Raw genomic sequence first — 24,984 nt, 5'->3', positions numbered from 1 at the left:
GAAGTGCCCGAAAATATCACTGTGCATTTTGCCATCGTGTAGGACATAACTCAAGAAGCACCAAACAAAATTTAATGGCATATATGAAATCTGCATAAAGAACTCTACAATTGGCTCTTTTCAAATCTCTAGTACAAATAATAAAAATATTTCGAGCAATATTCAATTCAATCAGCAAAACGTGCCCCCTGCTATAGTGACCTACAACATAGCGGTGCAAAGTTTAAGGCAAGTCCTCTTGTCGAAGTGACTGGGCTATCTTCCCAGGGGCTTCTGCTGAACACTGTGAATTTTCCTGCATTTGCCAGAAGTGCAATACCAAAATGTTTGTGAATGTGCAATTGGTATTGGCACACTAACAGAAAAAGACAGTTATGTGAAATGCAGAATCGACTATAACATTGTGCGACATTTAATTTTTGACTCCACATATTTATTTTGTGTTTTGTGCTGAATGTTTCACGGTGACTGCCGCTAATTATTGAACATAAGTGCTTCATGACAGCGCAACAATTTTCACTAACAGAAATTTATAACTGTGGCAGGCATTATAATTACAGTACTCAATCACGTCTACTTTGTAAGAACTCAGACTAGCACCAGTTCTGAGACACGCATACCCAAAAAGCAATGATCAAATAGATTTCTCTTCCATATGGAATTGTCCCACAAGGCTTACAAAAGGCTTTTTGGCAAAGTAATATCTGAAAGAGCAAAGCATGTTCCACCAAGTATGGTGACCAGAGCTGCCAGTCTGAGGACTCCTACAAACTAAGAATACCTTCAGCACTGACTAGCTTCAATGATGGGATGTCAGCAGTTGGCTGATATTAATAAAACTTCAATTATTGTGATCTTGTTTAAGAAAACATTTGCAATTATCCTGCAGTTCTAATCTCTGTCACTTTTTGTAAATATTTTCCAGTTATTTTTTCAGGCTACAATTTTCGGTAATAGTGGTATTCATTGCAGAAAGAGCTAGTACATGACATTTAATAAGAAGGTACTGGTCATTGTAGATTTCCTGTCTTCAGCATTAGTTCTGTTCCACAGCTGTTTCTTGAAATCTGAAATGATGTACCCATCTCTTTGTTAGCAATGACAGGGAAATCTGTCAGTATGTTTTGTTTAAAATACAGCTGTTCAACCCAATAGTAGTTAGGCTATTTGCTAATTATAAATTATAACGATAATAGTGCAGGACCATAAAACCAGATTGATGCTGACTCACAGCTGTGGCGAGCTACATCCACACAGCTGAGCCATACAATGTGCATGTGTTCAGAAGAGCCAAATGCCCCAGAGCGAAAGCAACAGTAACTCGTTGTTCGTCATCTTGTACAAGCAGATTATGCGCCAGATGTAATTTATGCTCAGTAAATACATAAATCAGACATGTGAGGTGTCTCACTTTAGGTTGCAAGTTCGAAGTTCTTGTAATCTTGCTTGTTTTTATTTTGTTTCCTTTGTGAACATGAGTGACTTGGTTGCCTTAGCACATATTGTCAAAACTGTTTATTCCTCACTGGGAATCATGAAATTTAATTTACGCATAAAATTCCCAGTTACTAATTTGGTAGGCTTCGAGCTTAATTCTCTTATCTTTTATATGTTTATCTACCAACTAGTTTTATCGTTCATTGAAACATATCGACGCAATGCAAAGTTGGCACCCAAATTATAAATATCTGTTGCTTTCTAACCTGCTCTGGTGTTTTTGTAACCTAGCATTGGTATAATGGCCTGTCTGCACCTGCAGAAAAGTACTGAAGTGGCTAAAGTTAAAGGTCAACAACATAATAAAGATACAAAGCAAAAATATAAGCTTGCAATGGACCCCCATAACCAGAGTGTCGCTTAGAAATTGAAAAAAAATAAACATTTGACATCCTGTTATGGTGGGAGAGTTGCTTTGGGCACGGAGTGAACTGTGCATCACCTGTGCTAGAGTACACAACAAAGCAAAAAATCACACCAGATTGGAGTGGCAGGGGAAAGTTGAGCACAGATGTTTTATTTCATGCACCATTAATGTGGCTTATCATCTGCTCCTCTTTTGTTTTGTGAGAACGCACACATTGGTAAAGCAATGTGCCAATGTCACCATAGCGGGATACCAGAGAAAGGTAGAAATCAAGAACAGGTATTCACACTTGGTTGCCCACAGTGTATTATCTGGATGTGTTTCACTGTACAAAAGACTACTGTGGTAGGTAATCATAAAGAAGAAGACAAAAGAATTAAAAGAGGTATGTGTAAGTCATCCTTACGTGACCTCCAGTGTTTATAGAAACATTTTTCTATATATATGCCAAGCCATAGGGAGGCTTTATGTAACTCAGTCATGATTTCTAAGTTAAAAATCAAAATAAGGACAATCACAGGAACATTGTATCAGTGATTTGTAAATGTGGTACCTAATGTAACTTATTCATGTATGTGCTGAGGGTAGATTACAACCAGTGCATAATCTGCTCTTACAGGATGACTTGTGATGAGTAAAGGAAGCCTTCCTCACATCTTCCTCTTTGTTTCTTTTGGATCTTGGTGTACCATGTCTTGTTACAGCTGCGTGCATGAAGCTGGTTATAGTTTGTGTGTTCTGCTTCCTCCCTTGTCCTCATCATTCATGTGCTATCGTTGCCTTAACAAAATACACCTACCTGTGCTACATATTTTGTCAGCGTGTTTGCATTATGGCAAGTTTCGTATTAGTGGTTATTGCAATCTGTGAAATTGTTTGTGTCAGCTATTATACTTTGTCTTGCAAAAGTATGTTTATCAATGTAAATAAACGATTAGTATGAATGTTGCTGTATTTACTTTTGTAATATTGTCAATCATGAAGTTTTTATACACTGCTGCATGTTGTATGACAGAATAAAATTGATGCACAACTTTTTAATGTGGTATTTTTCAGATCAATTTTCAACTTGCACTAACACACACAAGTTGTGTGGGAAAAGTGCCAACAAGAGTACCATAAGGTAAGACAGTTGTTTTTACTGTTAGATTGGATTATCAATTGCCAACCAGTTTTCAGCAAGCATAGTATGATGCATAGATTATGCAATCTAAGTTGGAATTTTTTTTATTGCACTTAATTATCTGGTTCTCCTTTGTACATAAGTGCAGCCTTTTTTATTTGTTATGTGTAGCTTTACTTGCTTAGGATGTTAAATTGTAAGTTCTAAATACGTCTCAGAGAACAGTAAAATCGGTTTAACTTATAAATCTTTTGACATATTATAAGAGACTTGTGCTGTGGTGAATTGAACTTCTACATCAGTTACATAATATTTTGGGGTCTCGTTATGGTTCCGAGTGGCATTGCAGGGTCATGCATATGCAGCTGCAGGCTACATATTGGATGTTTATTTAAGACTGTTTTGCTTGGTTGGCTATTGATTCCAGTTTAATAGTAATGAGAACTGTCTTACATTCATAGTGATTCTCTGCTGACTGACACATTTGAATTTTCCAGAAGACAATAACGAAGGGTGATGAAATATTAACTTTTTGTTGCTAGCTTACCATGTCCTTTTTGGCAAGCTTGCTATGGATTCTTTCATATCATAGGTTGTCTTTTCACAGTAGTCATCTTGAGAACTAGCCGTAGTCGTGTGTACTTACAGCAAAAGTTGGTGACACATTTTGAAAAGCGGCTCGACACTGCCATCCGAGAGTTAAACGACTTACCTACATGGATTAGTTAATTTACTTTATTTGCAAGAGTCCTGCACCACGCACTAAGGGTAACTTGACACACACTGCTGGAGTCATCAGACTCATCAAGAATAGTTACTCGAATCCTTCAGCAGTGGTCATGTGACCCTTTGAGTCGTCTGACTCATATAGGATAGTTAACGCACTCCCTCAGCACCAGTCTTATAACCCTTTTGAGAGGGTTAGGAGACTACTACAACAGAGTGTGCATGACTATGGTGTGTAGAGTCGCATAACCACCTTGTATCGAGCACAGATAGTCTCGGGACTCTCTGCCGAAAGAGAGTTTGGGTGTCTCCCACAAAGTGTGTCGTATATGTGGCGAGTCTAGACTTTCCGAAAAGAGTAAGGGATGCTCTTCTTTTTTCTTAGTGTGCATGGTTCATGTACGCAGCATCTCCTTCTACGGTTCTATATCAGTTTAACGAGACAGTGCGTGCGATCGTCGACAGAAAGTACGTTATGTTACGTGAGCGTCAGGAGCACTAGTTTTGAAGTCGCCGTCTTCGTGTCTTTTGTGCTGTGCTTCTTGTGTCATTATAAACGAGAAGTCCATTACTTACACGTGCATCCTAGGCACGATACACATTCAATGCACGCTGAAATGAAGAATATTCGATCGTCGCATGCAAATTCTGTGTGTTCAGTGTATATCGCAGGCAAGTTTGCACGAGTGCTTGTTTGTGTTATTGAATGCCACTCCTCCAGAATTTTCAGAATTGATGATGTGATCAGTAGCAATCAGTTATTGCCTCGTTATTGCTGTCATTGGTCATGGGCAGAGTTCCGACTGATGTGGTAGAAGTCTGTTGTCAGATTTGCGGGTCAATGTTGCCAGGCTGCCCGCCAAATTTTGCAGGGAAAAACACCGTCAAATGTAGCAAATGCAATGACGCCGTTTTTGAAGCGCACAGAGTTACCAGATCAGTAGTGCAACGCGCGCACCTTCCCAGCTCCCCATGGCACCGTAATGTGGCCGCATAACCTGCGCGCTTTCCTATTGCTTGCTGGTTGCGGGCCCTGTTCTCCAACGGTACGAAGCACTTTCTTTCGCTGTGCGCGCTGTGCCTGGTCCGCACGGGATGAGGCTTTCGCTTGATCTGAAAGTGAGACGTGTCGCATAACACACGGGGCGCGTTCTATTGCCGCGCGCAATCGCTGCAACGGTAGAAAACAGTTCCATTGCCTTGATTTGCATAGACAATCTTCCGGGGCTTATGCTGCTCTCAATACAAACTTTTCTGCAACTGAGACACGTTGCATAACACCCGGGGCGCATTCTATAGGGGCGCGCGATTGCGGCAACGGGGTGAAGCAGTTGCATTGCCTTGCTTTGCACAGAGAATCTCCTGGCGCTTATGCTGCTAGCAACACATGTTTTTCTTAAACTAAGACGCGTTGCATAACACTCTGGGCACGTTCTGTAGCTGCGCGCGGTCACTGCAACGAGGCAAAGTGTTTGCTGTGCCTTTCTCTGCCTAGCGAATTTTTTTGAAACGCGACGCAAAACCCCTGGGGTTTTATTTCTCGCGACGTGCATGGTTTCTGCCGCAAGTGTGTAGCACGCTGGCGCGGATCGCTTGCTACCTGCAAGTCATTCTTCCTGCACAATACATATGCTTCTTGTGTGTCACCATGCGAAGCAGGGCTATCGAACCGTTCCGTACCATTGCAACGATCGCGCGTAGCGATAGTACGTGCCCCGAGTGTTATGAAACGCTTTATTTTTTCATCATGGTTGCGCCTGCCATGTAAAGCTAGTGCATTACACCGACTATTTGCATGATTGAGTATTTAATAAGTGCCTTTATTTCATTGCTCTTATCTTTACCTTGCTTCTCATTTCCAGGAAAAAGCAACCATACCCACTGTGAGTGCAGTGTTGTCGTTCTGCCCATATATCACCAGGTCCGAATGGGTTATCCTGATGCTCACGCAGACGCTCTTAAAGGTGCAACTGGACTATGATTTGTTTGATTATCTACATGCTAATGCCATACTCCTGCCACCTCACATCAGGCAACAATTTCTGAACAGTGCCAGGAAAGTCAGCCGTGAGGCACTAAAAACTGAATTCGCCTTCAGCTTCCTACCTCTGGTCGATACGGAAATTTGCCTGGCACTTCATGGGTTGCTGCTGTTATGGTATGTAGTTCGCAGCAACGAAAACGATGCGCTGTCACGGCACCTGTTGGGGCAAGTTCAGCCACCAAACAGCCTGGTACGTATTTTCACAATAAGCTTGTGTATAATGTTGACAGGGTGTCTACCAACCGGGAAAACCAAGAATTCTCAGGCATGTTGACTAGTCTGGAAATATTCATGGAAACCTCAGGGAATTTGTGCTTCTATCAGGGAAAATTAGCTGTAATTTTATTGAATGGGGATGAAAGTCACGTAATGCTAGCTCGGGTAACAGAGGAATTGTAACAAATCGTTTTTGACGCCGTGTCATCGGCTGGAGGAACTGCCAGTGTATAGTCAACGACAGACTTTATGGATGCCCGATAATTCGGATCGATTCACGGCACTACCACGTACCCCATATAGTTAATATATAACAACGTCTGAAATTCCGGTTACAAGAACCCTTCACAGTGTAATTTTCCGGATTTTTTGCCGTGACCGCAGGTCCGAAACAGATCGAAGCCACCACTCCCGCCATTTTGATTACCTGACCGCCTCAAACCGGCGCTCACACATGCAGATCCACTGAGAGCCATAGCCACTACCGCGGCAACACTAAGCCTAGTTGCTTTGACGTTCACTATTAAGCTTCTTGCCATTTGGCGCCGTGTTTTTTATTGAAAGAATTCGCCGCTGTCTGCAATGGCACTGACTCTGCTTTTGTGGTCCTCGCAATTGGCTTTGAAGCTCAGAAAGCACAGAGCGTTGCATAATGCCAATTCCCGAAAGGCAGTTTCGCCTCAATACAACTGTTACACTGTGAAGCATACGCAAAAGTATTGCGGTGAAGCATAACAAGCATGAGAACGGTCATTCGTTAAGGGGCACAGTATGTATTCCTTAACTATGCACGCATGCACCCGCCATCTCCTGTCACAGTACGAACACCGATATGCCTAATAAGTGTACTGGCATGCCTTCAGAGCTTTTTCAGTAGTGTCTGTGGCGATATGAGCCCTTGAAGGCAGTAAAAGACATGCAATAATTTTTTCAAACTGCCCAATTTTTAGGCATTTGATTTGCAATGGGTTTTACCATTATTTTCGAAGGTATTTTATTTACTGTGCATTTTACGAAACCCTCCCTTCTGTTTTCTTTTGGAATAAAATAATCTACTCCTTACTATTCAAACTTGGTTAAGTAGTTATGTTGATTATGTAATCAGTAATGTAGTTAAGTAGGTTAAGTAGACTAGTGCACATGTGTTAGAAGAAAAGATTGTCATGTGGAGGAAAATGATTGGTCGTCGTAATATCTTGCTGCTGGGCTAATTCTTGACGAGGAGGTAGAGGCATGCGCAATGGACACTCGACAGGCTAGCAAATATTGCTCCCCAGGGGACTTGTAAACTGAGTTCGTAGCTCATGCTTTCATTGAAACACACAACTAAAATACTGTAATGACTCCATGCACGAATATTTCTAATAAAACCCGGTCCGTGTGTTGTAGTTTGCAAACAGGGTAGCTGCGTACCTTGGCAGTTTAGTGAGAAATAGGAGGCAGTGTGGGTATCGTAGTGCAACAGATATGTGCCAGACATACGCCAGCATTGTTGAAGACAGAAAGTTTAATGATACGAAATGCAGAGAAGGCGGCCTGAGATGCATTCCTCTAGCCAGGTACTTTGTGCTCGGTGTAGGGGAAGAGGAAAAGAGGGAAGAGGTGTATGATGGGTGATGGTCACAAGAGAAGGAGGACGTAAAATATAAAGCAAGAAATTTGGTCTACTCAAAGCCCATAGTTCAGGCCCAGACTTTTTAAAAAAGTAAGGCCTGTCTATCTAAGGGCCTAAAATACCGTCCTCCGATAGCGCTGGGCTGTTGAGGCACATAAGGTCATTGTTCAATTTTGTCACTCTTCCACATACTGAAGGCAGTCGCACAGCACATGACCTATAGTCTCATTCATGTTGCACAGCTTACAATCTGGCGATTTGGGTGCATCGCGTGTCGTGCACGTACCTGCGTGTAAACGCCACCCCCGGCCTTAGGCTGTGCAAAAGGCTGGCGCAGCTGCATTTAATTTTTGGTGGTAGCTTAAATTTCATCATAGTCCAATCTTGGGAAGCGTCTGTGGGGATTAATCAGATTATCCCAGTGCTCTTCTGTCACTTTTGGGATGGCGCTTGAGAGAAGGGAGTTGGCGTCCGCTCTTGAAAAAATTGCAAGCAATAGCTCTGGTTCTTCGAGTGCCTTTGCTTCAGCATCAGCCAGTTATTTGCCACGTACACCACATTCACTGGGAAACTATTGAAATGTAATGTGGTGGCCATTCCTTTTCACTAAAGTGTATAGCTCAGCAGCTTGAAGAGCCAACACTCTAAGAGCTTTCCTTCATAGTAACTCTAAGTAGCTGTAGAGCCAGTTTCGCATCGCTGAAAACAGTTGATACTTCAAGAATTTGGTGTGAAATATAGTGAACTGCCTGTCTGATTGCCACTAGTTCCATGGATGTTAGTGTCATCTTGTTATGCAGAAGAAGCTGTCGGATGACAGGTACAATGAAAGCTGCACCTGACGCATACGACGAGACTGATCTGTCTATGTATACACATTCACCGAGGAGCCATGTTCTTTCTACATATACCGTATTTACTCGATTCTAAGCACCCCTTTTTTACACGATCGCAATGCCCAAAGTGAAGGGGGTGCTTAGATTCGAAAAATCTAGAATGACCCTCCCTCCCCCCTCCCTCTTGTCGCTGCAACATCACGACGAGATAGGCGCGAGAAATAACATTTTATTTTGCAAACATCCAAAAGAAAGATTGGTCCAGACAGTGAGCCCACCGCTTGTGCAGGATGCTCAGTCACCATCACTGCCACTCGAGTTCGTCGCACCACTTGAATCGCTGCTCTCGGTTTCCCACAGAAGGTCGTCTTCCATTCCGTCAAAGTTGTTTGTGATCGAGCACTTAAATGATTTGACCACAACGTCCACTTAGACCCTCTTCCACGCGTCCGAAATCCACTTTGCGATGGTTGATAGGGACGCTTTCTGCAGCTTTCCCGTCGGCATCTTCTTCCGGTCAGGGTTTCGCACCAACTCTTCGTACTCCTGTCGGAGATTGGCTTTGAAGGGCTTGTTGACTGAAACGTCAAGGGGTTGCAGCACTGGCGTCATGCGACCCGGAATCACAACCACGTCGCCATTGATGTTCCGAAGCTTTGTCTTTACCTCCGGGGTCAGATGGCCGCGAAACGCGTCCAACAGAAGCATCGACCGCGTGCCTGCAGGTCCGCCGAGCAATGATTCCAGAGTGAGCAAGCGCGTTTGGCGACCTTGGCTACGCGCTCTTCCTAAGAAATAGGGGGGTGCTTAGATTCGCATGCACCTTTTTTCCTAACCTTTTCGCGAAAATAGAGGGGGGGTGCTTAGAATCGCGAAAATACGGTAGCCAAGTGTTATATGTTTGAGGCCCAGTAGATATTCATAATTTCTTTTTTGAAAATTCCAGGAATATAGAGACAAAACCTGCATATTGGTAGTTACCTATGGGGCCATAGGTGGCAGGTCAGCAGAGGCAAAGTATGATACTATGGCAGATTCTTGTGATTTAATGGCTCGCGAAAAAGTGGAGTCCGACCTTACGTCGATAAGGGGTGGTGTCGTTGATGGCACAGTAGGCGCAGGAATACTCAGAGGTTCAAAAAAGAGTTTGTAGGAAGACAGGTAAAGGAGTGACGCAAGCTTCCTAAATTGTACCATAAGTTGAGATTATACTTGGAATCCCTAGTGCTGTTGATGGGCGCAGCAGAGGAGATATAACATGAGTTGCTACCTGGTGCTCTTTGAAGCGCTTACAAATGTTGCTCTACAGGCATTCCGCATTTCACCAATATCGAACTGTGGACGTTCTGTGCGAGATCCAGACCCTCGGCGTCGTCCTTAACAGGTGCTTCGATGACAACCGTGACACTATGGCCCTCCCTTGATCTAGAGCCTAGACCAACATGTAGGGCATTCAGCTAAAAGCATCATCCTTTTCCCCACCCCATTTATTTTGCCCGCTCCTCTGTGAATTCAACACCAGAACTACGAATACATACGTGTATGTGTGTGTGGGGGGGGGGGGGGGGCATACCCATATTACACATAGGCACATGCAGGGTGTTTCAGCGAACACTTCCAAAAAGTTTCAAAGGTTGCCTGTGGCAGAAGCCACAATTCTAGTTCATGTGCTGGTCTATTCGAAGAGGCGAACATTACTTGCAGAAAAAATTGAAATGCATAATCAACTAATTAACAAAAATTCATAATTATGTTTCAAACTAATTACCTTATGACCTATATTACAGCTTACAAATTCTAGCCATGGAGTTTGTGAGGTGGGTCCACCTGAAACGAATTCTCAGGATGACACCAGTTTTGATATATTAATTCCCAAACTTTGTGGAGATATGCGTTTGCATTCCAATTACTTTCTTAACAAATGTCGTGTTTTGCATTGAAGCACAAATGTAACATGCAAACATACAAGCTAATAATAAACATATTTTATAGTGAAGTAATGACATTCACCAAATTTACCTCTTGTTTTCTATTACAGGCAATGATATGGCTCACGAAGGCATTTGCGTTATGTTCAATTACCAGGAAAACCCTTATTTTTTTGGGTGTCGTCAAAGGCCTTATCAAGTTTTTTGCCAGACCTACACGTGGTACCCTAAACTGATCACGTTGTGTAAGTGAATGTGGATGTTACTGTTTTCAGTACTTCATGTTTGCTAAGTCTCTTTGAATCTCTAAAAATATAAGCATTGAAGAGAAGGGTATGAGTGCCCGTAAAACGATGATGATAGACAATGGGACCGAATAGCCGAGTGCTTCTAGTGAGCTATTCTCTTCAATTCGAAGGTGACGAGGGCGGTCATTCCCGAGCACTCCACGAAAAGTATCGAAACCATCGGGCACCCCGAGCTGTTGGAGTGCAGTGGGAGGGTCGCATAGAGCTCTATTAGTTTACGAATAAAGGGAAAATGTTCGGTGCCACAACTCTCTTGTGTGAGTGCACACTACCTTTTCATCGGTGCCTTTTGGCGGCAGTGAGCGTTCGACCGCCGACCATCAACCATTGACTGCTGCGAATACGGGTAAAAGGGGCAACGAAAGCCATTCACATAAAAAAAGATCAGTTGCACTGATTCTATCTCAATTTTCGCTGCATTTATTCGTGATTCTTCTCACCCTTCTGTTGTGTTGTCATATGCTTTGTCATATAACTTCATGAAATAATTTATCTTTTATCTTTTTTTTCATGCATGCAAAGACTTTGTATAAAAAACGGTTTGCCCGCATATGCAAAACATACCACATGTTCAATGAATGCAATGGAATGCAGTTCGTGGAACTCTAGGTCAAGGGTGGCCACTGTACTAGTATTGTATAACCAATAGGGGGTGTATTGACCATCTTTGTGGTCCCACAAAAGTTGCAGTAACTTCAAGCAAGGAACAAAAGAAACTCTTCATCAAGGCAGCTGCAATCCCTGGCATGCTCTGTGATAGCATGCGGCACCTCTCTCCTACGTTCCACTCTCTGCGTCGTTCTCCCTTGTGGATGCCACTGAACCTGCACTTGTTTGTGTGCGTAGGCTGCCTAAGTGTTTTTTCGTTCATAATGCCACTGAACATATGTATGAGTTCGTATTCATAAACTGCATACGCTTTTTGTTTCTTTCTTGTTTTTTTACTTGAGTGTATGTACGCATGTTCTTATTCATGACGACACTGAATGCATGCGTTCTTGTAGTCAAGGCTTCCTACGTTTTCGTTTTCTTTTTGTCACTCTTATAGAGAAAATGTATAGGTTAAGCTCTGTGTCCTTCAATTTGCACTCTTGATGAAGGCCGGACTGTGGCCGACACATAGAAATTAAATGCTTTTGTTCTTTTATTGCGCTCGCTGTGCGAGCACCCGAGGCCATGTGCATTGTGTCTTCACACTTGGCGAAATTTGCGGCATGGCTTGCAACCACGTGACTTAACATGGAGGCAACTTGTCCAAGGAGTGAAGTCATCATTGATAAGCTGCTCAGCGTGCAACCAGCTCCTCTGGCAGGTGGCACTGGATGCCTTGCACTGGTCACAGGTCTCTCCGACGATTGTCCGGTAGCAGCTGGGCACGTACGGCAGGTAGTCCTCTACACTGAACAGTCACTTTTCTCTGAGGTTGCGTGCTGGTTCTCTGGTTTTTTACAATGGCTATTCGACGAAAACGCAGCCTAGGGCCGGCCAGGCCTAAGGGCAATCCTTATGGGACCAAACCATCTTGTCTCCTGCTCCCAGGGAAGGCCGTCCACGCTTCCCTTCACACCATCGGCCTCTCAGCCAGCAAGGGATGCTGTTCGTGCTCCCATAGTCGTACTTCCAGCCGTTCACGCTCCTTTGGCTATGGGTCCAGCTGGCGTGAGTGCTGCAGCCTCATTGTGCGCAGATTACCCTCCTCGCTCAACGAGCGGTTCAGTAGGCAGCTTGACGAATATTGTGCTATCCATCTTGCTGCCGCTGAAGCAGCCGGGCCATGTCATTTCCGCCACCTTCGGTTTCTCAACTGCAGCCTTACAACCACTGCTGGTCCTGGAACTATGGATTCCAGAATCATTCCATTCTGTGGCTGCAAGCAGTCAACACACTTGGTGCTCGACCTGCCTGGCCAAACGATATGGCTGGTTGCAGTGGGGTGGCTTCTAGGTGGTGCTAAAGCACAATAAAAACCCTGCAAAGCTCGGGAGCAACACCATTTTGCCGCTGTAGCTGCACCTCCACATGCTGCACAGGACATCACTTTAATAGATTGAGATTTCGTCCACTGTGGCTGGTGATGTGGCTCCCAAACTCATTAAGAGGAAGCTTTAGCTCGGGCCCAACTCCTACGCAGCCTATTCAAATACATGTAAAATGCAAAAATGCTTTTCTGAGATAACCCCTAAACCGATTTTAATGAAATTTGTGCCATTTGAAAGTTAAATTCTAGTGACTGCTGGAAGTGGAATTTCGATTTAGTGTCTGAATTTTGTTGAAATAATTTTCAGAAATTCGAAAGTTCGAACAAAATAAAAGCACGTAGTTTAAAAATTAATAGCTCTGCATCAAGAAGACATTGTGGTTCTGTAAACGGCATCTATTAGATCATTCAAAGCGGACAAATTCAATATGTCAATTGATATCTTACATGAATTTGTTACATTATTTACAAGGTTTCTGTAAAAGCTGTATATACACATAACTAAATTTTGATATTCATGTGTAACGTATCAATTTTATCCGCTTTAGATGTACTATGAGATATATATATATCATTTTTAATTCCTGAGTTACAGAGTTGCAAACTCTGATAGTTTCGGTTTCTGAAAATTTGCAATTTTTTCCAATCTTTAGTAAAAAATTTCCAACGTAAATCTAAAATCTCAAACCAAGTCACTACATTTTAAGTTGTTTTTTAAATGCAACACACCTCATCAAGTTTGGTGTAGTGGTTGCCGAGAAAAATGAATTCTCTTTTTACGTGTATTTAGATAGGAGCACCCAAGCTAAAGCTTCCTCTTAGTGCATTGAGGCATTGGCTCTACCGCTCCAGGAGCCCGATCTGCCCGCGGATCCTAGCAGGAGATGTTTCTGACCCGTCGCAGCCATATCATTGGGTGCCAGTGCAGCCATTGGCCGAATTCGCTGCTGTTCACCTCACCCTCAGGAAGGCCTCAGTGAAGGTAGCAAAGGCGACTATAACATGACTGAGCTCATTGTCATCAAAGACCTCCCCATGTATGACAGACGCACAAGAGACCAGACACTCAAGGCACGCGGTTTTTCATCCATCTCGACTGATTCAAGTGCATCTGTGAGCATCGATCCATCAGCGGCAACACTGCGAAGAAGTATGCGACGTGTGTGCAAAGTGTCTGTACAGTGTACAGGATCTCCGGCTGTACATGCCCCGTTCTGATGGGATAATTGGTGAGATCTGCGACCAAAGCAAAACATCCAGTGCCACCCAGAAGAGGAGCTGGTTGCATGCCCCATTGATGGCGACTTCACTCCCTGGATAAGTTGCCTCCTTGTTAAGTGACCTGGTTGCAAGCCGTACTGCAAACTTGCAGCGTGGCCGAGTGTGAAGACGAAGTGCAGTTGGCCTTCGACACTCTCACAGCGAGCGCGAGAAGAGAAGAAAAACCGATGGTAAAACGGGCCTTCTGGCGAATGGCCAGCTGTCTGTTTCTATACAATAATTAATTAATTACTTTTTATATATTGTTACGATGGGGTGTGTTCATTTAAAGATGAATTGATGAAAAGGGGCTGCGCCGACACCAAGGCGCTGAAAAGACAACCGCACTTCGTTCTCTTCCTCCATTCTTCCTGTAGCTTTAGCGTAACACTCCTCCCTTCACAGCCAAAGCCTGCTGGGTGAATAACTGTTACGCCCACTCGGAGTCGCAGGGATGACAGCGTTTCAAGCGGGCGACGTGAACAAGTTGCATCTTCTTAGACCTGTAGCCATTAGAAACGAGACGAGCAACCAAATAGGTCACATCACTTAGGCAATTGGTGATGACGAAAAGCCCGGTGTAACGAGCCAGAAACTTCTGACACAGACTGCGCTTGTGAAATAGTGTCCAAAGCCATACTGTGTCCCCTTTGTCGTAAGACACATTCTTATGGCGTGAATCGTAGCTGATTTTGGAGTGGTCTCGCGATGCCAACGTACGGAGCTGAGCTATGCGGTGTGCTTCCTCAGCGTGGCAGAGAGTCTGGGCAATAGAAAAAAAATTATGGGGTTTTACGTGCCAAAACCACTTTCTGATTATGAGGCCCGCCGTAGTGGAGGACTCCGGAAATTTCGACCACCTGGGGTTCTTTAACGTGCACCTAAATCTAAGTACACGGGTGTTTTTGCATTTCGCCCTCATCGAAATGCGGCCGCCGTAGCCGGGATTCGATTCCACGACCTTGTGCTCAGCAGCCTAACACCATAGCCACTGAGTAACCGCGGCGGGTCTGGGCAATAGAAGAGTCCACATGAGGAGTAAAGGGTAGAACGGTGTCAAGGAATCTGCGGAATGGTCCGACATAAAGAAGATAGAAAGGACTGTAGCCGGTAGTATCATGTTTTGCAGTGTTGTAGGCATATGTGATAAAAGGCAAGATGTCATTCCAATTTTTGTGCCTGCAATCGACAAACATTGAAAGCATGTTGGTCAAAATTCTGTTTGTGCGCTCGACGACAGCATTTGTCTGCGGGTGATATGGGGTCGCATGGCAAAACTGGCAAGCGCAGAGACGCAACAGCTCTTTGGCTACGTCGGCCACGAATTGGGGATCGCGATCACTCACAATAACACGAGGGGGTCCATGATGCAGTATAACAGACGACAGGAGGAAACTTGAAACATCGAGCTGTGGCCATTGGCATCGCTGCGGTTTCAGCGTAACATGTCAGATGGTCGACGCAGACTATAATCCAATGGTTGTCGTTTGTTAAGTGAGGGAATGGGCCCAGAGAAGGTCCACTCCAACCTTTTCGAAAGGAGATGATGGTGGCACCACAGGGTGAAGGAGGCCTACCGGAGCAGTATTAGGGCACTGGCACTTGTTACAACTGGCCACATACTTTTCTATATCCCGTTGCATACTAGTCATAGGCATAGGCCCTGAATGCGGTGGTATGTTCTGGTGAAACTTAGGTGCCCAGCGGTCGAGTCATCGTGCATAACACGGAGCATGTTGGTTCTCCAATTCTTAGGGACCACTAACAAGAGGCGGGCGCCACCAGCCGCATAATTATTTTTGTAGAGCAGCCATCTTGGATGACAAAGCCATTTTTACCTGTTGGTTGAGCAGTTGAGGCAAAGAGGGCATCCAGGCTGCAGTCATGCTGCTGTTGCCGGAAAGTGGCCAGGTCGGGAAAAAGAATGTCGTCGATGGCGGCCAGAAACTCATCGAAATTGTCGGCGTCACATGCACTTGTTGTTAGAGGGAGCCTCGAAAGACAGTTGATGTCCGCGTGATGTCGGGCCCTATTACAACGGACTGCGAAGTCAAATTCCTGCAAACATAGCGCCCATCGAGCAAGGCGGCCAGACGGGTCGTGGAGACCAACCAACCAACATTGTGAATGGTGATCAGTAACGATCGTGAAGCGGCGCCTGCAGAGATACGGGCAGAACTTCTGGACTGCAAAGACGACAGTGAGACTCTTGCTCATTGACAGTGTAATTCTGTTCGGCCTTGCTCAACGAACGGCTGGCATAGGCAATAACATGCTCGGCGCCACCAAATCGCTGGACGAGGACGGTGCCGAGGCCAATTCCACTCGCGTTGGTTTGCAATTCTGTTGTGGCAGAAGGGTCAAAATGGCGAAGTATGGGTCCCGAAGACAGCAGAAACTTCAGTTGACGAAACGAAGAATCGCAATCTGCTGACCAGGTGAAAGGGTTATCCTTGCGCAGCAATGAAGTCAGAGGATAGGCAGTATTGGCATAGTTGGGCACAAAACGTCGGATGTACGAGCAAAGACCCAAGAAGCTCCTCAGCTCGTGTTGTGACTGCAATTGTTTAAAGCTGCTAGCTGCAGCGACCTTCTGTGGGTCTGGGCGCACCCCCTGCTTGTCCACTAAGTGTCCAAGTACTAGCGCCTCTCGTTGGCCAAAGTGACATTTCTTGGAGTTGAGGGCAAGGCACATCAGAACAACGTCCAGTCGATGGTTGTGCTCAGCAAAAGTGTGGCGAAAATGACATCGTTTAGATAACGCAAACAAACCTCCCATTTCAGGCCACGCAGTATCATGTCTATAAACCTCAAATGTTGCAGGCGCACCGCATAAACAAAACGGCATGACGTTGAATTCAAATAAGCCGTCTGGGGTCACAAAAGCAGTTTTCTTTGTTAGCTGAATGCATGGGTATCTGCCAGTAGCCCGATCAGAGGTCTACAGATGGAAAGTAGGATGCGAAGTGAAGGCAGTTGATAACGTCACCGATCCGGAGAAGTGGATACACACCCTTTTTCGTCACAGAATTGAGACGCCCGTAGTCGACACAAAACCTCCAGGACCCATCTTTCTTCTTCACGAGGATGACCGGCGCAGCCCAAGGGTTAGAGGAATCTTAGATGACGCCCTTGGCTAGCATGTCGTCGACCTGTTTAGCGATGGTCTTGCACTCTAACGCGGACACACGGTAGGGCTTCTGCCTGATATGTTGCGCAGATCCCGTGTCGATCCTGTGCCGAGCCTGCATAGTTGGAACACGAACTTTGTTAGCGTTCTGCGCGAAATCAAATTATTATGCATGCTTGCTAAGGATGCTGACCGGGGCTTGGCGCTTCTCTGAGACAGTGACTTGTTGATCATTTTTAAAAAAGACGACGAGTCTTCAGGGACACCGTCATCAGCCCCATGCTCTCGGGATTCGTGTGGCGTGTCATCAGTTAAAGCGCCTATGCTGAGACTGGTATCCACTACAAAAGAGGCAAGCCGCATACCGCTGGGTAGCACAACAGATTGGGAGGCTAAATTTGACACCCACAGTGTAGCTGTTTCGCAGGCCACAGAGAGGACGCATCGAGGTACGAGCACACTTTTCTTCACAACCATCGAAGGCACAGGCTCAACGATTGCATCAAATGTATCGACACCACAAGCAGCAACTCGAACTCTGGATTAGGAACATGCCGTTAACAGCATCTTACGCCGAGAGTGTGTGAACGGGTAGCACGTTGGTCAGCAAGAGGAGACAGGAAAAGCTCGCCAGTACTGCAGTCAACAGTGGCATTGCAGTGTTGTAGGAAATCGAAGCCAAGAATTACGTTGTGAGGGGATTGAGGAAGCACTGCAAATTCGGCTTGATACACGTTCTGGGAGAAATAGATGTACGCAGTGCACACTCTAATAGGTCGAAGCAACTCTCCACCCACAGAACGAAATGCATTAGCGTTATCCCAGCGAAACGTCACTTTAGAGCCCAGTCGGGTTTTGAAATCCAGGCTGATAACGGAGACACTCGCTGCTGTGTCCACTAAGGCCAACGTAGCAGCATTGTCCACTGAAACACGAATCTTGTTATGACACATGGTGACTGGCGGAGGCATAGGGGCGTGTAGTTGATGATGACTGGCGACCTCCCCTCCATTGGGCACGCCACCTAGTTTCCCGGCGGCGGTGACGTGAGACTTCGTCGTGGAGATAGAGACATGCGCTGGCATGATGGCGGCGGAGTCAAGCTCCGCACAGAAGCTGGTGAGTCGCTACTGTAATTCGCCTGGTGGTTTGTCCTGCTATCGGAGCCAGAAGCCCAGCGTGTCATGTCACCGTGCCGATGAATTGCTACGCCGATAAAAAGTGCACGGGACTGCCCCTTAGGGGCGTCTGCGTCAGCGGGCATTTGGTGCGTTGCGACACCACGTACTCGAGCACACAAGGGTTGGCCTTTCCTCTCCATCTCTTTATCCCCACACCCCTTTCCCTGTGCAGTGCTGTTTAGGTGTCCTCCTGTGGGAGACAGTTACAGCACTGCACTTATCTCTTTAAAATCACTTCCCACACTTCATGGGACCGTGGTGAGTGCGACGGCAATGAGAACAAAATCTGGCGACATGGCCGCGAATACTGCATTGGAAGCAGATGGAGCGCTCACAGGACACACTGAAATTGTCAGTAGCAGGATAACTCGCACAACCGTCCCACTCTTGGGAAACTGCAAGTGGACTGGGAGTAACCGTCATGGAACTGATAACTGGGATCCGCGCTCATGGTAGAGTTTGGCGCTCTTGGACGAGGAGCAAAGTTGTAGGCGTCTACGGAGGCGGCGTTGATGAACGTCTCACGGAAGTCTCAGTGAGAAAAAGGCTCTCGAGCCTGCGGGGTTGAGAGACAAGCCACCTCACGTAGGTCAAGCTCTTCGCGCACCACTTGCCGAATAACTGATCAAGGTCGGATGGAGCTGGGACCACGTCAACACTGGCAACGTTACTTACGTTGACCATGCGGCCGAACTTCGGTGCGATACGCCAAGCTTTCAAGGCTTCAAATCCATGGTAGTGCCGAATGACGTCACTTATGGAATCCACACTGTCTTCTCCGATGAGGAACTGGTACACGTCCTCGGCGATCCCTTTTAAAAGATGACCAACTTTGTCCTCTTCTGTCATCTGAGGGTCCAAGGCCTTGCACAACTTCAGCACTTCCTCGATGTACGTCGTGCAGATTTGGCCAGGAACTTGGGCTTGCTGCATTAAGGTTTGCTAGCTGCACGCTTCTTTTTAGTTATCGGATCTCTGAAGTACTTCCTGATTTCGTCTACGAACTTTTCCCACATCGTCATGCTTTCTTAGTCGTTTTCAAGCCACACAGACACAGTTCCCTTGAGGAAGAAGGCAACGTTATTAAGCTGGGCGGTGGCATTCCAGCCATTGAACCGGCTTGCCCATTGGTAAATGCGGAGCCATCCGTCCAAGTCTTCCCGGCTTTCCTGGCGAAGGTTGGTGGTTCAATGTAGGGCTGCCATGGGTAGGTGGAAGAAGGTGGTGGGTTGTCGCCATCGGAAGCTATCTGTAGTGGCAGACCGGCAATTCGGAGACTTCAGTGACGCTCCATGGATTGCGCTTTTGTCCATGGATTGCGTTTTCCTGGTCATTCTTTGGGGACGCCGTTGTTTTACCCCGCACCGGCCACCAAAACTGTTACGATGGGGTGCGTTTATTTAAAGATGAATTGATGAAAAGAGGCCACGTCCTTATTTGTTCATAATTTATTTATTATTCACACTTTCAATGCCCAAAGGCGCTGCAGAATCAAATGGGAACAAAGCAAAATAATGTGCAGGCCAGCCGTGTACCAGAAATTAAATGGCATACCCCCCTCCCCCCACTTCCCTGCCCACGCCACCAATCCTCACACACATTCATAAAGCGCCGCCAAATCAATGTTGAAACTTGACAGCTACTCGGTGGTCAACGTTCTGCTGCCTTTTTCACTCCTTCTGGATGATGGTATTTATCGGCATCTCCTGGGGTATGAAGGCCAGTTTTCTCATCGATTCGGCGCCCGCGCGATTAACTCGAGTTAACCCAAGGAACTATAAAAGTTACCTTGGGTTGGGCCCCCCTCCCGAAAAACATTCTCGGTACGTGCCTGATGCAGGCAATTATATAAAGAATGTAGAGTGATAGTGGTGGTGGACTGCTGTTTTGAATGAAGATGTATCTGTGATACATCTTCATCGATGATTGATACATCTGAATGATGTAAGCAGGAAGGTGGTTACAGCCGACACTTGGGGGGGGGGGGGGGAGGGATAAAAAGGAATCATGGTACTTGTGTGTTTGGTAGGATGAGACGGCAGCTTTATATCTGTGGTTAAATTGGTACGAAACATAGAAAGGTGGGGTGATAAGTTGGTTCTTCAGCACATAGTTGGAGTGATAAACATTGCAGAATAGACAAAGGCAGGCACATTTGCGGCGTAATGAAAGTTCCGGCAAATCCGTTGTTATTATTTCATACAGGTTACACTGCATAAAAAACGTGTTACACTTTTGAAAAAATGTTTCGTACATGTGACATGTTACGTACATGTTACACTGTATGGAAAACAATTCATGTTCATCTCTCTGTCATGTTACACTGAGATGGCGGGTATAGTTGGAAAAATTAAAGCGAGCTGTTCGATTGTTATCCCTAATGGCAGATTTGTATTCTCTAGTTTTGACCGAACTAGGATTTTGTAGCGTGTTAGTTTTACAGAAGTAGGAACCATAGAAAACAAAGACATCATAACATGCAATTAGCATTACCAGCACTATAATTAACATGCATATTTCAAGACCGATCATTAGATATGTGAAGGCCAAGATACTTGTGAGTGTTAACTGATGCTATCAAAGTGTCATTCAAAGAATATATATACATACAGTTATTGCCATTGCTGACCCTGCACAATATGCGCATCAATTTACACTTGCTAGCAGCAAATTTCATAAGCCATTTGTTAGACAGAGATCCCCTTTCAACTTATATGAAACATGGTTGGTGATCTTGCAGTATATTACACAATCATTTGCTAACAGATTAATTGATGATGAGGTTACACAGTTAGGGAGATCATTATTATAAATCACGGAGTGCAAAGGCCCCAAAATGTGTTTTTGTGGCACTCCTGATGTAATGTGACAAAGTGGATGGATAGGTATTGGTGTCACATATTGACCATGATTGAAAAGAAACCCCTTAATCCAAGACAACACATTTCAGTCAGTACTGAGCTGATTAAGTTAATGGATAAGTAGATCATGACATACAAAGTCGAAAGCTCTTGCAAAATCTAAAAAATAGTCTATATCAAATCCTTGTCTGAAGGCAGCAAACAAATCGTTAGTGAAACAAAGAAGTTGGTTGAGTATAGCATCAGAATGCTTTTATACACGCACACGTGCACACACACACACACAGCACAGAAGAAAAAAACGGAACGTCTTATGCTGTTTTTTTTCTTGACAAATGCAAATGGAGGCTGGCCTACTGGTCAAAATGTTAAGAGTAACGTCGTGTTTATGCGTTTATGCTATACTAATGGAGCCAGTGTGCTTTTGCACTGCCACCTGTATTTATTTCTCTTATATATATATATATATATGTATATATATATATATATATATATATATATATATATATATATATATATATATATATATGTATATATATTTATATGTGTGTGTGTACACACATACATACGCATGTGTAATGTGAACATGTGGTTTCGGGCCCCAGCTGTGGCAAGTTGTGCATTCATCCATTTTCGTTGCCATCAATTTATTTCTTCAATTCAATTAATAAGCATAAGTAATTTCCTGTATGCTATCCCTGGTGTCCTTGTTTGTGGCTTCTCAAGATATGACTAATAACGATTGGGCCCCTCGGTTTCTTGTTGACACACGCACGCACACATGCACGTGTACACACACACACACACGCACATAAACACACACCACTCTACAACTTGTCCGACTTCGTACACTTAATTTTTTTTTACTTTGACAATCCTGAAGCTAATGCATTTATAAGAACAACTTGATCCGTTGTGTTCAAGCCCGTCATTTTATACAATGAAGTGGATCCGTGTTTTTAAAAGGAAGTGTTAGCTCTGGGGCTCCAATCTGAATACATCGGAAAAGAGAAACTGTTTCTCGTCGCCGTAACTGCGCTAAATTTCATGAGGTTTTCGCATTTAAAAGAACAAATTAGAATCTAGGCATCGTTCGTAGCAAATTTCTCATTTATGCTCTCAATATTTTATGTAAGAATTGTTGAAAATCACAAATTCTTATAAACAAGCTATCAAGTTTACAACTCGGCTACAAAAAAACTGTCACCATTCTGTATATTGAATCTAATAGTTCATCTAAAGCGGAGAAAGTTGATGTAATACACAAGGCTTTCAAATGGGCCACTAATACGCAAGTAAAACCTTTGCAAAATGCTTATAAACAATCCAAACTATTCACCTATGTCACCATTCTGTATATTGAATCTAATAGTTCGTCTAAAGCGGAGAAAGTTGATGTAATACACAAGGCTTTCAAATAGGCCACTAATACGCAAGTAAAACCATTGCAAAGTGCTTATAAACAATCCAAACTATTCACATAAAATTTTAATCGATGCATCAAATTTGCCCGCTTTGATTGTTGTAAGGGATTCAGTTTACAGAACTGCAATATGAGTTCTTGGTGCAGAGCATGCATGCAGTAGCATTACATGGCAATGAACAAGTGTGAATGAGATACTTTCTTGAAAAAATGCTCATATCTTTTTTTCTTTTATTTCAGGTGCAACCTGCTTTGCACTCATGGAAATCATACTAGCAGTTTTGACTCCGGCATCACGTGTCGTCTTGAAATTTGTGACTGACTTCACATGAGCAAGTAAGCTTATAGTTATAATTGTGTAAATTGATAATTAACCCTTTATTTATGCCTGTTGTCTACAAACAACATACCAGAAAAACATTTGCGTCTGGCCGAGTTTCACTACTGAATACGAAGTTTCTAGCTTAGTACCTTCGGCCAACACTGAATGACAGGCAGCGAGTGTCATTTGTTGCTCTAAAGCAGGAACACAGGATGAGAAAGAAGTTTGATGTGCAACTCACTGTCTTTTGAAAGCAAAATCGGAGGATACATGCCGATGCAAGATATCCAGCTGGAGCGGTATCACACGTGATGTAAAGCAAATTAAATGTTCACCTGTGGTTAACATATGATGACAGCTGTCTATACAAATTAAAAACGAAGCCTTAGGTAGCTTGGAATGAAGCCCTTTTCCAGTTTCCTGCCTGTGTTCCTCCTCCTATTATTATTATTATTATTATTATTATTATTATTATTATTATTATTATTATTATTATTATTATTATTGATGTGTTTTGCACATTTCGATTTTTTTCTACGCATTCGTCTCCTTCTTAAAGGGACACTAAAGGGAAATATGAAGTCCAGCGAAAATGATACATTAGTGCTCCAGAGTCTCCAAGGCGTCAATATTATCACAAGTACAGCCTTACTAATAGAGAAATTCAGGTAAATGCAGGACAAGGTTAGACTCCCCCGGGACATTCAAGCACTTGCCCGATGACCAAAGCATTCCTCAGTTAAATTCTGTCACTAGTACTCAACCACTCGTTGCAAAAGAACATCCTTGTATTGTGTCATAAGACAAAATAATATGCAACTTGACCAGTTCTATTTCATCTTTTCGAAAAAAAGAAAGAACTCGTTGAAATCACCCTTACAATGACGCGGGCGGTTGAAAGGTTTCATTTTTACTCGACTTCGGGCTTCCCACGCTGCCGCATTTCACTAGATTGGTTATCGTGTAGTGCTGTGCTGGTTTTGCTGTTTCACGAAACTTGCAAAAACTGCAAGTTGCAGAGAATTCAGCTTACATGTGATGTCGCGGGATGCCCGAATGGCAGTTGCATTGCCTTGATTTGCATAGACAATCTTCCGGGGCTTACGCTGCTCTCAATACAAACTTTTCTGAAACTGAGACGCTTTGCATAACACCCGGGGCGCATTCTATAGGGGCGCGCGATCGTGGCAACGGGGTGAAGCAGTTGCATTGCCTTGCTTTGCACAGAGAATTTCCTGGCGCTTATGCTGCTCACAATACACGTTTTTCTGAAACTAAGATGCGTTGTATAACACTCTGGGCGCATTCTGTAGCTGCGCGCGGTCACTGCAACGAGGCAAAGTGTTTGCTGTGCCTTTCTCTGCCTAGCGAATTTTTGAAACGCGGCGCAAAACCCCTGGGGTTTTATTTCTCGCGACGTGCGCGGTTTCTGCCGCAAGTGCGTAGCACGCTGGTGCAGATCGATTGCTACCTGCAAGTCATTCTTCGTGCACAATACATATGCTTCTAGTGTGTCACCATGCGAAGCAGGGCTATCGAACCGTTCCGTACCATTGCAACGATCGCGCGTAGCGATAGAACGCGCCCCGAGTGTTATGAAACGCTTTATTTTTTCATCATGGTTACGCCTGCCATGTAAAGCTAGTGCATTACACCGACTATTTGCATGATTGAGTATTTAATAAGTGCCTTTATTTCATTGCTCTTATCTTTACCTTGCTTCTCATTTCCAGGAAAAAGCAACCATACCCACTGTGAGTGCAGTGTTGTCGTTCTGCCCATATATCACCAGGTCCGAATGGGTTATCCTGATGCTCACGTAGACGCTCTTAAAGGTGCAACTGGACTATGATTTGTTTGATTATCTACATGCTAATGCCATACTCCTGCCACCTCACATCAGGCAACAATTTCTGAACAGTGCCAGGAAAGTCAGCCGTGAGGCACTAAAAACTGAATTCGCCTTCAGCTTCCTACCTCTGGTCGATACGGAAATTTGCCTGGCACTTCATGGGTTGCTGCTGTTATGGTATGTAGTTCGCAGCAACGAAAACGATGCGCTGTCACGGCACCTGTTGGGGCAAGTTCAGCCACCAAACAGCCTGGTACGTATTTTCACAATAAGCTTGTGTATAATGTTGACAGGGTGTCTACCAACCGGGAAAACCA

At 44.4% G+C, this 24,984-nt stretch overlaps 1 long non-coding RNA gene across 3 annotated transcripts in view; it reads left to right on the top strand.

The window, feature by feature from the left end:
- The window catches only part of LOC126517737 (uncharacterized), a 67,440-nt gene that overhangs the window by 22,411 nt on the left and 20,045 nt on the right, over positions 1-24,984 (top strand). The window contains exons 3-7 of one of the 3 annotated variants that reach the window (XR_008609786.2): positions 5,576-5,677; positions 5,764-5,947; positions 10,463-10,597; positions 22,734-22,829; positions 24,549-24,920. This is a non-coding gene — a long non-coding RNA (uncharacterized lncRNA). Of the gene's footprint in view, positions 1-8; positions 2,988-5,575; positions 5,948-10,462; positions 10,598-22,733; positions 22,830-24,548; positions 24,921-24,984 lie in introns of those variants that run through there. The other 2 variants (XR_008609785.2, XR_008609784.2) reach the window with 2 other exon arrangements.

Source organism: Dermacentor andersoni, chromosome 3, assembly GCF_023375885.2.
Source record: "Dermacentor andersoni chromosome 3, qqDerAnde1_hic_scaffold, whole genome shotgun sequence".
NCBI lineage: Eukaryota > Metazoa > Arthropoda > Arachnida > Ixodida > Ixodidae > Dermacentor > Dermacentor andersoni.
The sequence above is the reverse complement of the archived record's forward strand: the minus strand, read 5'-3'. Positions and strand labels throughout refer to the sequence as shown.